This window comes from Theropithecus gelada, chromosome 5 (assembly GCF_003255815.1).
Source record: "Theropithecus gelada isolate Dixy chromosome 5, Tgel_1.0, whole genome shotgun sequence".
NCBI classification, from domain to species: Eukaryota; Metazoa; Chordata; class Mammalia; order Primates; family Cercopithecidae; genus Theropithecus; species Theropithecus gelada.
Genome location: NC_037672.1, coordinates 175,584,815 through 175,599,097, shown reverse-complemented (window position 1 = coordinate 175,599,097; position 14,283 = coordinate 175,584,815).

Genomic DNA, 14,283 nt, shown 5'->3' with positions numbered 1-14,283 from the left:
AAAGAAAGTGGTTCAAACTGAAAGGAAATTATAAAAATAGGGAAACCTGGAGTGTCAGGTTGAAAAAAGAACCATGGAAAAAAGCAGAAATATCAGTACATACAATGAATTACCTTTTTTTATGGATTTTATAAATTAGAGTTGAAGATTGAAACAAAAATTATAACACTATCTTATAGTCAAGACAATGATACTTAAAAGCTGGAAAATCAAAAGGACATATTATATGAAATTAAGGTTTTCACACTTCCCTTTAAGTCAAAACCATTGATACTAGCAAACGATATTGTCATATATGTATATTGTCATGCTCGGAAAAACCACAAAGTAAATCACACAATAATATTCACTCAAGCCCAGTAGAAATAAGTCAAGATGGAATTCCAAAAGTGTTCAAAGTACTCACAGGAGGCAATAAAAGAAAAAATAGAGCAACAAGAGCTAGAGACAACAAAAAATAAATAAATAAATGATCAGACTTCAGTTCTAACATATCAATAATACCAATAAATAGAAATATAAATTGTCTAAATGCACTAACCAAAAGGCAGAGATTGGTGGATTGGATTTTAAACATGTAGACTCATCATATACTTTTTAGAAGAAAATCACTTTAAATTTGGTGACATAGGCAGAGTGAAAGTAAAAAGATGGAAAAAGATATTTATTATAGAAACATTAATACAAAAAAACCCTAGGAGTGGCTAAATTATTATTAATTTCAGATAAATAGACTTCAGAGCAAAAACTTGACTAGAAACAAACAGGGATATTGCATAATGATAAAAGGATCCTTTCCACCAGGAAGACTAGAACTAAAAATTCTAAGTTTGTATGCGCCAGACATCAAAGTCTCCAAATGCATGAAGCAAAAATGATGGACTCAATTGGAGTTGGAGAATTCAACATCTCCTTTGTAGCAGTTGATAAAACTACTAGAAAGAACAATGACCGTATATAGAATGTGTGAACCAACCAAATAACCAACCAAGATGTGAACCAACCACATAAAACAACAGCATCTAATTAACATAGAGAGAACACTCGATGTAACAACAGTTGAGTACCTCAAATGTTTTATATCATTTTTGAATAAATGGAGTAGGTGATAATATAGACTTTTACATTTATTTTAATATACATAAAACAGTATCTGAAATAATATAAATTTCCCCTTTTTACACTGAAGAAAATGAAATATATAGTTGCATGAGAGTTAGTTACACTTCAATCCATAATACGTAGAAGAAAAATGGGTGGAGCTTGCAGAAAATAGTTTTTAGTAAAATTTATGAAATTAGGGACAAGTGAATTTTAGTTTAAAATATTGCTTCTTCCACTAAAGTAAGTAAATATTTTCATAGTGATTGCAAGCAATTTATAATCTAATAGTGTCAATGCAGATTATCAAAGATAAGTGATAATATATCATATGTTGCATTGCAGAAGAGTGATAATTCAGAAAATGAATAGTGTAAGATAACTATAAGATGTTGTAATTAAGGGAGAATCTGTTAAAAATTAGCATAAAGGATTATTATATAATAGGATTTAACCTGGGAAGTGATAAATTTTAGTTTTACAGTTAAAATTGTAACTCCAGTTCTTGTAGAAAATTTATTTTAAAGGGAAAAGAAAAGGCCATGGTCCTTACATATCAGGGTTCTCCAGGGAAACAGAACAAATAAGATATGTTTGTATGTGTATGTATATACATATATACATACATATACACACATATATACATGTATGTATATTAAGGAATTGTCTCACAAGATTATGGAGGCTAGAAAGTTGAAAATTTGCAGGGTGTTCCTGAGGCTAAATAACTTAGGAGAATCAATTTTTAAATTCAGATTTGATGGCAGTAAGGTAGGAGGAATTCCCTCTTACCTTACTGAGGGAATGGAAAGTCAATTTTTTGTTCTAATCAGACCTTCAGCTTATTGGATGAGGCCCACTCACAAAATAGAGGGTAATGTGCCTTACTTAAGGGCAACAGATTTAAATGTTAATCTCATCAAAAAACATCCTCAGAGAAACATCCAGAATAGTGATTGAGCTCACATCTGGGCACTGTGGCCCACCCAGGTTGATATATACAGTTACCATTGCAGTCATCATCACTATTGCAGTGATCTAGTGTAGTATTCTAAAAACCAGATGTGCTTACAGTTAGTAAGAGGGAATACAAGACTTTAAGAAAATAATTCTCCAGATCCTGAACTGCCTGGTTTACTCTTTCTTAATAGTGATTTCTCTAAAAACCGAGTCTGTGATTTGTTCCTTCTTCTTTTCATCTTTTATTTTTTTTAAAGCATTTGGTCCACTTTATAAAATAGATACATGCCAGTTACCATTCCCAAATATTAATATGGAGCATTGACCCAGGATAAAATACCACTGGTGATTGAAAGTAATAAATGTCCAGAAAGCATACCTCAGGGCAGCAGAGCAAAGTTTCTTTAAGGAATACTGAAGATTATTGCTTTATTTATCTATTTATCTTTCTCATCATCTTTGGATTATAATTTAGAATGAGATTGTATTTATGGGCATACTTATGTAGATCAGTTAATAAAGTTGGGCTTTTTGTGACAGAATATAATTTTGGCTGATTTGTTTGACAATAAGAACTGGCTGGTAATTAAATTATATGATGGACAGCTTCCCAAAATTGAATGAACCAAAGAGAAAAACCAATGTTTGCCAAAAATATAGAGAATAGATGTATTTAATATTTGATATGCCAGAACTTACATGATTTATAACCTCTAACTTTATTGTTAAATTTTTATATCAGTACCAACATTTAGATGTCAAATTTAGGGTTCATGTGAACCAAAAATATATTTGCTATTGATAGCTTTACTGATAAAACGATGTGAGTTTTTACTATGGTGCAGCCATTAGGATGGAAAAGAATACACATCTAATATGTATATCTATATATTTAAGAGAAAATTTGTATTGATAATTTGTATTGATTTCTAACATATTTTACAAGGGAGTATAAAAATATTATCTACTGAAATAAAATTTGCTTGAAAAATTTATTTAATGAAGTTCCTATTAGCCACTATCTTCAAATATAACTTTTTAGGAATTAATTCAGGAATTTAAGATATTAATATCAAAAGGTTAGTTGATTTTAAATAACCCTATCAGTATAGACTGAATTTTATGATTTATTCTATTATGTTTCACATTTTCAAAGTTAATTTTTAAAATAATAATTACTCAAGTATTAATTATAAATTAGTGGCATATTTTCTATTCATATATGACTATTCTATTTTATTAGCATAGAAAATTCAGGAACTTTTGTGGACCGAATGTTAGTGTCCATCCCCAGATTCATATGTTGAAATCTTAACTTTCAATCTGAAGGTATTAGGAGGTGGTGTCTTAGGAGGTAATTAGGCTCCGCCCTCATAAACGGAATTAGTGCCCTCACTAAAGGGACCACACCACAGAGAGCTCTCTCACTCTCTTTCTGCCATGTGAGGTTACAAGGTGAAGCTGGCTATTTGCAAACCAGGAAGAAGGCCCCCACTAGAACCTGACCATACTGGCAATGAGGCCTCGGACTTTCAGCCACCAGAACAGTGAGACATAAATGTTGGGTCTTTAAGCCCCTCAGTCCGTGGTAATTTGTTATAGCAGGCCAAACTCACTAAGATGAGAACATATTGGTTAGCTCCTTTTTTTTAACAAAAGAATACGTGGACATTTTTAATATATTACAGTTTGCTTAGTGCACACTATTATAGTAATCACAAGGACATTTGCTATAGTATTAGTTTTTTAGTACATTTGTATTATTGTTGGTGGGTCTATAGAAGAGTAAAGCTATAGGAAGTACTTTACTCACAATGGAACACTGGGATATTGCCAACAGAATATCTTATATTTTAAGATCTACATTATCACTGAGTCTATACAGTCTAAGGGCTGCTATCCTAGTTGGAGTATTGTTATGAGTTCTTTTTATTGCTGATTAATATTCATAGCTATGCTAGACATCCCAGAAATAATGTAATGTAGGACAATTTAATTATTATTAAAATTTGCAACCCTGAAGAAAATAATGGCCTTGCTTCTCAATCAAGGGTGACTTTTCCCCACATAGGACATTTAGCATTGGCTGCAGACATTTTCAGTTCACAACTGGGGAGAAGTGATACTGGCATCTACTGAGTAGAGATGAGGAATTCTCTAAACATTCCACAACGCCTAGGAAATTCCCCCCTCCACCAAAATAATTATTTGGCACAAAATGTCAAGAGTGCCCATGCACTCGCTGAAATAAATTGAAATGACCTGAAATATGGAAATCTTAATAAATGCTTTACAAATGAAATACATAATGTTATCAGTCATCAGGAAGAGCAAATTAAGATAATGAGATCTTATTCTTCATTCATTATAATGAATAGCATCAAAATACAGAAAATACCAAATGTAGGTAAGGAAATGGAGCAACCGAAAATACATTGTTGATCAGAAAACAAAACCATATGACCAAATTGAAGAATTCTTTTGTAATTTCTTAAAAACTTAAAAAATCTGTCCTGTGACTCCATGATTTATCTGTTTGTTTACTCAAGAGAAATGAAAATATATGCCAACAAGAGTGTGAAAAATATTAATGTTAGCTTTATTGAAAATAATCAGTAATGAAAAAACCCAATGTTCATTAACTGGAGAATGTGTCAACGTAATGTTGTAAATTCTTAAAAATAAGACTCAAAGGAATAATGCAGTGTTCCCATACACTATTTCATGGAATTTACGTTGATCATACAGAAATAATTCATTTGCCCGTGTGATGACACTGATGAATCTTAAAAATATTATGTTAAAAAAGATATCAAGTGTCTCTTTTGTATGATTAAATTTATATACATTTTATAAAAATATGAAACTAATCTATAGTGATAGAAATCAGAAAGTAGTTTCCATTGGGGGTGAGATCGGTATCGACTGAAAAGAAATGGAAGGGAACTTTCGATGGTGACAGAAAGATTTTTTAGCTAGAATTGAGTGGGTGCCTGTAATTGTCAATATTGGAAATTTAAAAATGAAAACCAAATACTGAACACTAAAAATCAAAATTTATACATTTGATTGTATATGACTATTATCTATGTTGAATGTAATAAGCCATTTCTTACACACTCCTACCATGTAATAATTTTCATACAATTTTAGTAATCCTAGAACCTCCCTCAACTTAGCCAGAAATCCACATTAAGAAATCCTTTGCAGCTAATATGTGAATTAACAAATATTAGCAAGTCTTGGTATGTACATAATAAAGGAAAAGAGATAAATAATCACTATAAAGTAGTTTTCTTAAAATACAAAGGAATTGATAATTTGGATGAATAATAATAAATGAACATTGCTCAATTTTCTAGGTCTCCTTAGATCAATAAAATATTAAAACTAGGAAAAACAGCATATCAGAAAAACTAGAAAGTTACATTTTATACATATGAATAAATTCTCAAGAAAACCATCAAAATATCATATAGATGGGATTAAACTGCAGGAAAAACACTACCTTCAGAAATAGGTATACTTTCCAAAGTAAAGAGAAAAGAATTCAATCTTATAGGTGAGAGTTGATATCAAAGGCAGGAAAGAGAATGAGATCTGAAGCCTTACTTAATGTTTTATAGCTACAGAAGTCAATTCCAGAACCCCAAGTATTAGCCCAGCTAAGATGGCAGAAATCAGCAGGGTTTGGGATGAAATTCATCTTTTCATGTTAAAACAGAAGACCTTGAGTGAACTCTGCTAACACCACTGGAAGAGAAGATCAAGAACAGGGGAGAAAAGACTATTACATAATTTTTAATACTCAAAGGAAACATCTGAAATGAGAATCATTAAAAGTCTAGGATAACTAGACTGAATAACTATACCAAATATGAAAAAAGAAACTGAAGTATAATCAAGTGTAAAAGAAAGCATCAATAAAGGATCACTGACTTAGGATAGCTACAGTTTGTATCTTACCTGAAAGCCTGTTCAGGTATGGTTCTCACTTAACCATGCAGAGAGAAGAAATAAGAAACAGATCTTTTTTTAACGAGCACTGTAAATTTTTAGCAGAATACTATTCTGGACTTCTGGCAAGATCATAGCTCACTGAAGCCTCAAACTCCTGCGCTCAAGCTATCCTCCCATGTCAGCCTCCTGAGTAGCTGGAATTACAGGCACAAGTAAGTGCACCCCGTTCCAATTTCTGGTTCTTAACTATGACTAAGGGACTCATTTTAGTCCTTCTTATGTTCCAAGTACTTATTCAAATGATGAAAACATATAAAAAAGAAAAAAAAAAACTAATGTAGTGTTAGAAACTATGGAAATATTTTAGTTACATGACCATCTCTCATATACATGTACAGCTGAAACTAGATTTGGGAAAGACAAATGTATTTATATTTTATCTCATTAGACAATGAAACAACTCTGGAAAGTAATTTGAAGAGATTCTTTGTGAACACATGAATCTAATTTAGCACAAAGTAGCAGAACTTTGAAATGAAGGAAAAGCAGGATCCAGGTGTCTGGGTGTTGGTGGGCAACATCTTGATCTTAACACTAAGATTGGTGTGGCTTCAGGATATCAGTAAGCACGCATTCAGAAGTAAATAACTGAAAATCCAATTCAAGCAGTCTTAGACATTAGATTACTGATTTCTTTTCATTGCCTTCTGCTGGGCATTCAGCGTGTAGTCTTGTGTTAAAATAGAAAGTGCCCTCGTTTTGGGTTCTATTGCTTTTGGTCTACCCTTTTTGCATCAGGTGGTTCAAATTTTTTAGATAATAACTTGTGTTTCTCTCCCTACTTGTTCTTAGGCCTTCCTTTGCTCCCCCAGAGTTATATAATATATCTCTCAGCAAATAAACATTCAGCTGTCATTTTTACCGGACTTGGTAGTGTGGTGATGGGGTTGGGTGAACAGGATGTAGGTGGATGTGCGGAATCAGCGTCATCTTAGATTCCGGTTTACCAGGGTCTCAATGCTGTAGCTTTCAGGAGTCTTCCTGCCCCTTCTCCATATGTAAGGCTCAGGTTAACTTCTCTCCAGATGTAGAAATATATGTCTATTTTTATGTGTTTGTTTATTTACTGTTCCTCTCTCTATGCTACTGTTGTGACTCCTTTCCCCAAGTAGGTTAAGGCCTTTTGTTGCTTAGATGAGATGGAGAAGACGCCCTGCCTGGCATTGTTGGTGGTGGTCGACATTTCTTTTCTCCAGCTTCAGTGATTTTCCACCATGTTCCTCAGGCTCCAGGTTTTGATAACTTTCACGTGTAAAGTCTTTTGTTCCTTAGGAATGTTGAATTGGTATAGAATTTTGATCGTGGTGACAATTCTCCTCCAGCAGCACTTGAAGGAACCTCAAGATGTTTTCCAACCTTCCCTGTGAGCAATTTATACGGTTCCTGGAGCAAAAGTCTGGGAGAGGATGTAGTCCCTCTTAGGGATCTCAGAAGTTTTACCCTTTTTTGTCAGCCAAATCTCCACCTTTACAAATCTGTTAACCATTTCTAACTGAATCTTTCATTGCGGTATATGGTGTTCGGTGGTGTTTATCCAAGGTAAGCAAATGTTTGCTACCGTTTCTCTCTGTTCAGGCATGTCACTCTCTATTTTTGAAGATGATTGCTCTATATTCTCCATTCTCTGAATGTTTCAGAAAATGTCATTTATTTGTAGTTTGTCCAGCAATTTTATTATAAGGGAGCAAATAATGCTCTTTCCAGTCATCTAAATTCCAGGACTGAAACTACCATTATTATTATTATTAATAATAATAATTACACATACTTGACTGGTTTGAGTTTTTTACCAGAACAGTAAGTAGCAACTGTATAATGTTTTGGAGAGGCTAATCCAAGCGAATACATGCACTTCCCAAGAGAAAACATTGTGTGTGAATGCAGTCTTTACTAAGCCTTTACTTGAATCTAATAAACTTAGATTGGCAGCTTTTGTTTTGTTTTCAACGCAAAGTATTTCTTCACTTTAAACATCACATACAGACCTTTTCCTGCAATTTTATCTTTCATGCCTGACTCTTCAAACCATGTTCATTTCTCTTTCTCTTTGGAAACAGAGGAGTAGTGGGAACTTTTAAAGTTATGCACTACTCTCCTGTTGCAAAGGCAAAAACAAGATGAAACACACAATTAGCCTTACACCTCTGGCTGTGCTGCTTATGTAAGAAAGCTGTACTTTTTCAGGCTTTCTGATATTTACAGCCACAGCGTATTGTATTCAGATGATCCGACATATCTCTTTGACATTCACTCCTGTTAGAATTATGTCCTCTAGTTCCATGGGTAAATAAATTTGTGTTTCTATTTCTTTTCTTTATTTTAAAATAATTTCAAAGAAAGGGCAACTCTACCACATTTAAAACAGAAGTTTAATTATCAATTTAAATTTTATACAGTTTGACTTTCTCTACAAACATTTTTGCTAAATATATTTCTCAAAAGATTCAATGAGATTTTCTTTTATCAATTACTTTAGCAAAAATATATGTCAATATATGACATGCTCTTAAAAACTTACTAGGTAAATAATTGCTTTTTGACACATTTATTTCAATATGAAGAAAATTAACATTATTGATCATGTGTACTTTTATTTCTGAAGACTGTTTCCTCATAGGTGTTTTTAAAGTGTGTTCTCTACATGTTCTAATTTTTAAAAAAAAATTATTTATAGTAGTTTTATGGGTGTGAATGTATTATTAATATTTCAAAAAGTATTTCATAGCATTATCATGGTTCTTTCAATGTTTATTGCATGACTCAAAGGACTGTCTTGGCACAAACATCTTGAAAAGTAACATTTTAAGGAATCTTTGTACTATCTTACATTATTTTTAGTATCATAAATTTTTTAGAGTATCATTGTAGTATAACATTAAAATTAATACCTTTGAGTCACTTAGAAAATATTTTGATGTTTTAATTAAGGCTGTGATTTATTATATCTTTGCAAATCTCAATAAGATTTGGCTGTCCTTACTTTATTTATTAAATAATTTCATTTTCTTTCATAACATGAAATCTGAATAACATTATGCAACAAATTCATCCATATATTTTAGCCTATCTGAAAACTTCCTTCTGTGCTCTATTGACCCATCCTTCCTAAACAAAATGGTGATGATTTATATCACTTTATCTTTAGAATGTATTAAAATAACTAGTTAGACATAGTTATTTTGCTTTTGCTGTAATTTCTTACCTGTTTAATGTGTGTGTGGTGAAACTTTGATGGTTTATTTCTAGTTCTAAAAAATAATATTGTCATGATTTATATTGAGATAGCTTTAACTATGTAATTTAATTTAAATAAGATAAATCTATTTGAAGAGTATGTCTTTGCATAGATAACAGCATGTTGGTACCTTCCTTTTTATTTTTTTACTTCTTTTATGTCTCTGTTGAGTTTAAAGTGTCATTTCTATAGTATATTCAATGTATATATTTTGTTAATATTATTTTTATATAATTTTTTGAATGCTATAAGTGGACAAGTTGTCCTATTTTTATTTTAAGAATTAACTTCTGCATATAGGAAAGCTACTGTGTTTCTATGCCAGTAATGTGAACAACTAGCTATCTTAATAAATGCTGCTATTTTAATGACTTTGAGTGGATATTCTTGTCTTTTTTAAACTCACTTAATCACAAAATATTATTTGTTATACAACTATTTTAATCCACATTCTGTTGTAAGCACTGGAAACATATTAGCAGATAAGACTAATTATTGCAGGCTTTTATTAGGTTGGTGGTAGAATATAGAAAATGAAAAATAAAATGCTTATTTCAATGGGTGTTCATCTGTTTCAAACACCCGAAGAAATATAATAAGATTGTGTGTATCTATTGTGTTATACAACATGGAGTTCATTGGTAAACTTGAAAAGAGAACTTGTGTATGACAAAATACAGGAATAAAATCAATAGACAAAATCTATAATGAGTACCAATCATTATAGGGAGAAGAAAACAAATATAACAAATATAAACTCTTTCTAAATTTTTTCCTACAAATGAAATCAGAGAATTGGAGTGGTAATGAGTAGTTCTGCACACGTGTGCAAAATGCCAGAACATGTTTGTCTGTTGATGGAAGAGCATCTAGAGAGAAACAATTTGATGATTAAGAATGGGAGAGATGGCACCTACAGCAGTACAAACCTTCAGCGACTTAGAAAAGATAAGACCCATCAGGTGTGGTGGCTCATGCCTGTAATTCCAGCACGTTGGGAGGCCAAATCAGGCAAATCACCTGCGGTCAGGAGTTCGAGACCAGCCCGGCCAACATGGAGAAACCCTGTGTCTACTAAAAATACAAAAATTAGCTAGTCATGGTGGTGGGTAGCTGTAACCACAGCTGCTCAAGAGGCTGAGGCAGGAGAATCTCTTGAACCTGGGAGGTAGAGGTTGCAGTGAGCCGAGATAATACCACTACACTCCAGCCTGGGTGACAGAGCAAGACTCTGTGTCAAAAAATAAAATAAAATAAAATAGAAAGAAAAGATTCTATGAAAAAGTAACTTTATAACTTTTGTCAAAAGTCAAGTTTTAACTTTTAAACATAATAATTGGAACAGAAAAAGAAACAGGAAATATTGAGCAGATGAGTGCATGTTGTATTTATTATGGTAGAAAAATAAGAAAATTCCTCTTGGATTGTTTCTATTTTTTCAATGAAGGATTTATGAAAGTCATTCTCTGAGAGTGAGAGGCAAGGAAAAGGGGTATATGCAGAATAACAAATAGATTTCTGAGGTCATCATCCTGTGAGCTATTGGGTGAGGAAGCATAGATAAGGAACACATTTCTCAAATCTCTATTTGAGATCTTCTCTATGCTTTGCTCAGGCATTGTGCCTTACATGGTCTTCTTTCCTTTGCATAGCAATAAAAAAATTTCAGCATTTTGTCTCAAATTTTGAGTTGTGATGTTATTCTTCAACAAATTTAGCTTTCAGTAATATAGATTTTTTTTTTTTTCTGAGACAGAGTCTTGCTTTGTTGCCCAGGCTGGAGACCAGTGGCACAATCTCAGCTCACTGCAACCTCTGCCTTTTAGGTTCAAGCAGTTCTCCTGCCTCAGCCACCTGAGTAGCTGGGATTACAGGCACTCACAACCACACTCAGCTAATTTTTGTATTTTTTAGTAGAGACGGGGTTTCACCATGTTGGCCAGGCCAGTCTCAATCTCCTGACCTTGTGATCCGCCCGTCTTAGCCTCCCAGACTGCTGGGATGATGGGTGTGTGCCATCGCACTCAGCCTAGATTTTTTCTTTTTATTACAGTCATTCCATGGGATACTCAGAGAAACAGGCACACTAACTTAAACCCTTGTGCTCAAACTACAACCATCTTCTTTATTCACTGCTAGGTGAATTGATCTCAACAATTTTCTGTGCTTATTTATTTTCCATGAGTTAACTCAATGTTTTGTTTTGGAGATGGACTATTTGATACATTCTCATGCCAAGTGTGTTTTACTTCCCTTGCTTTTTATTTATCTAATTGTAGATATTATTATCTCAGATATTTTATGTTATCTTGATAACTTGAAGTCATTTAATTGCATAAAGATAAGCTTCAAATGGAACACACAGAAAAGGAAGGCCAATAAATCTCCAGTTGAATGCAACCCCCAAGATTGATGGTTGTAGATCCTTTAGAGTAATACCCATTTTGTGAAAAGTCAATTAATCATACTTTGCCTTGGGTACCTCAACAAACATTGAGGTCATCTTTGTTTTGTCAAATTATTAAGGAATATTACCTTGTATAGCTCGTGTTTTAGGGTCATAGAGTTCATTGATCACATGGCCACTTCAGATACTATTTTGTAGTGGAAATCAAGACATGCTTCACAATTATAAACTTTTGGCCAATTACAGTGACCTTTATCCTATTTGTCATGTGAGCATTCATATCAAAACTGCAATGTCTTCCTGACAAAATTCTGCTTCCTAAGTGTAATTTCATTATAATCTTAATGCTGGTGCTTTCCTTGGTAAATGACAAAATTTTACGAATGATGTCTTTACATAACAAGGAGTCCACTGTGATAAAATGCTTATAAGGAAAAATCTTTCTAATATCAGAAAGATGTTACCTGTAGAGAGGCTTAGTAATAGCATTATTGACGGACAGTTTGCCCAATGATTCTGGAAAGAAATTTCAGAAATAATGATTTGTATGATACATAAGAATAGGCCTTGAGAAGCCAGGACACTTGCCTAGGAAAACAAGAAAATCTCTATACTTTTTGCCGAAATTTTCTATGAGAATTCAGTGGTGATGAAATGGTAAAAGTATCAAACAAAACCAGATAGAAACATTTTCAAGAAGGGCAGTAGACATGCCAATTCAAACTTCACCTACAATGAACACAATCCTAGAAATACTGTAAATAATAAACATAAATTGGAACCACACCCAGAGCGACTCTTTAAACATTACCAAATAATAGCCTCCCTCTGTGGGTACAATAATTCACCAACAACACGTTTATTTTCTTTTTTTTTTTTTTTTGAGACTGAGTCTGGCTCTGTCGCCCAGGCTGGAGTGCTGTGGCCGGATCTCAGCTCACTGCAAGCTCCGCCTCCCGGGTTCCCGCCATTCTCCTGCCTCAGCCTCCGGAGTAGCTGGAACTACAGGCGCCCGCCACCTCGCCCGGCTAGTTTTTTTTTGTATTTTTTAGTAGAGACGGGGTTTCACCGTGTTAGCCAGGATGGTCTCGATCTCCTGACCTTGTGATCCGCCCGTCTCAGCCTCCCAAAGTGCTGGGATTACAGGCTTGAGCCACCGCGCCCGGCTAACACGTTTATTTTCTAGTTAAAAGTATTCTCCCGTTAACAAGCTCCTGTACTCACAGTGGCTAAAACTGTCATATTACATTTTTCCCTAGCTAGTACATTTCAACATACATTTTACTATGATAGTTATGATGTAAAGTTATGTCTCTTACTCAGATACTCAGTATCCAAACCATCTACAAATCTTGGGAAAAGTGAGAAGAACAAATGGAGTGTTAAAGCTAAATTTATCTAAACTGTCATACATCCTTAATCTCTGATGACCCAGCATACTATAATTCACTTTCATATCCTTTCATTCTTTCTTCACGAGAAGTCATAGATTACCCCCTGTCAAGGTCACTGACTGTCCCATGCAAATAAAAACAAATCCCTCTGTACTTGTTTTCAGTCTTCTGCAAGTTGGTTAGCTAAATATTTTAAAGCACTAATTCACATCAGTCCTATCATGGAGTCCTTCCTTTCAACCATCAAATCATCCCCTGTATAACCTATATCAGGTGATCTGGTATTCTGGAAAAGACATCAGAGAAATACTGATTTTGGACATTGCTGGAGAAATATACTCTATCAGATATCCTTGATTAATTTGTAAACAATTAAAGTACAAAGAATTCATACTTGGATGTGTGTTAATTAAGTAAAACAACTTCTCCCATTATTAAAGTAAAAGAACTAAAAAGTTACACACACAGAAGATTAAAGCAAGTTTCTCCAGTTAGAGAGGTAAACGACAGACTCAAATCCTTGGAGTACGCATAGGGTAGATAGTTCTTGCTCAATATCAGTTAGAACAAGAGAGTCCTTGAACTCCCATTGCCTTATCTTCTCTGTACACATTTGCATTTTCCCTTTTTACGTATATTTTCCCTCTGTCCTTGTTTAAGACTCTCCATTTAATCCCAGATGCCACAAGTCTTTAATTTTGATTTCTCAAACTATTGGTAGTGTGTGCAATTTATGTAATTCAGTGTCTTGTCTGAGAAAAGACAAATGAATGAACCAATAATGGTAACTTGCATTGATTCAAAATGTTCAAGCATAGAAAAAAATGAGAACATCAAGGTGTATCAGGCAACCTTATCTATAATGGTACCCTTTTGAACACAAAGAAAGTTACATTTGCAATGGAATAGGATAAGTAAGTATTCTTAGGTTGTAATAGTGACTGTTTTTCATGAAAACTCCCAGAGACAATATACCTAGAAATCTACTAAAAATAGTAACATCTTTTGTGCATTTCTTAGTTCCTTTTTTTTTTAATGTGAGAATCACTTCATTTTTAATGCCAATCCAGGTGGAAGGATTATTTTCTGTGGCATAAAAAGCTATACCATTACAAGTCTATGACTTCCTAACTTTCTCAGAGAACTGTCTTCTTGCAGAGATGGGA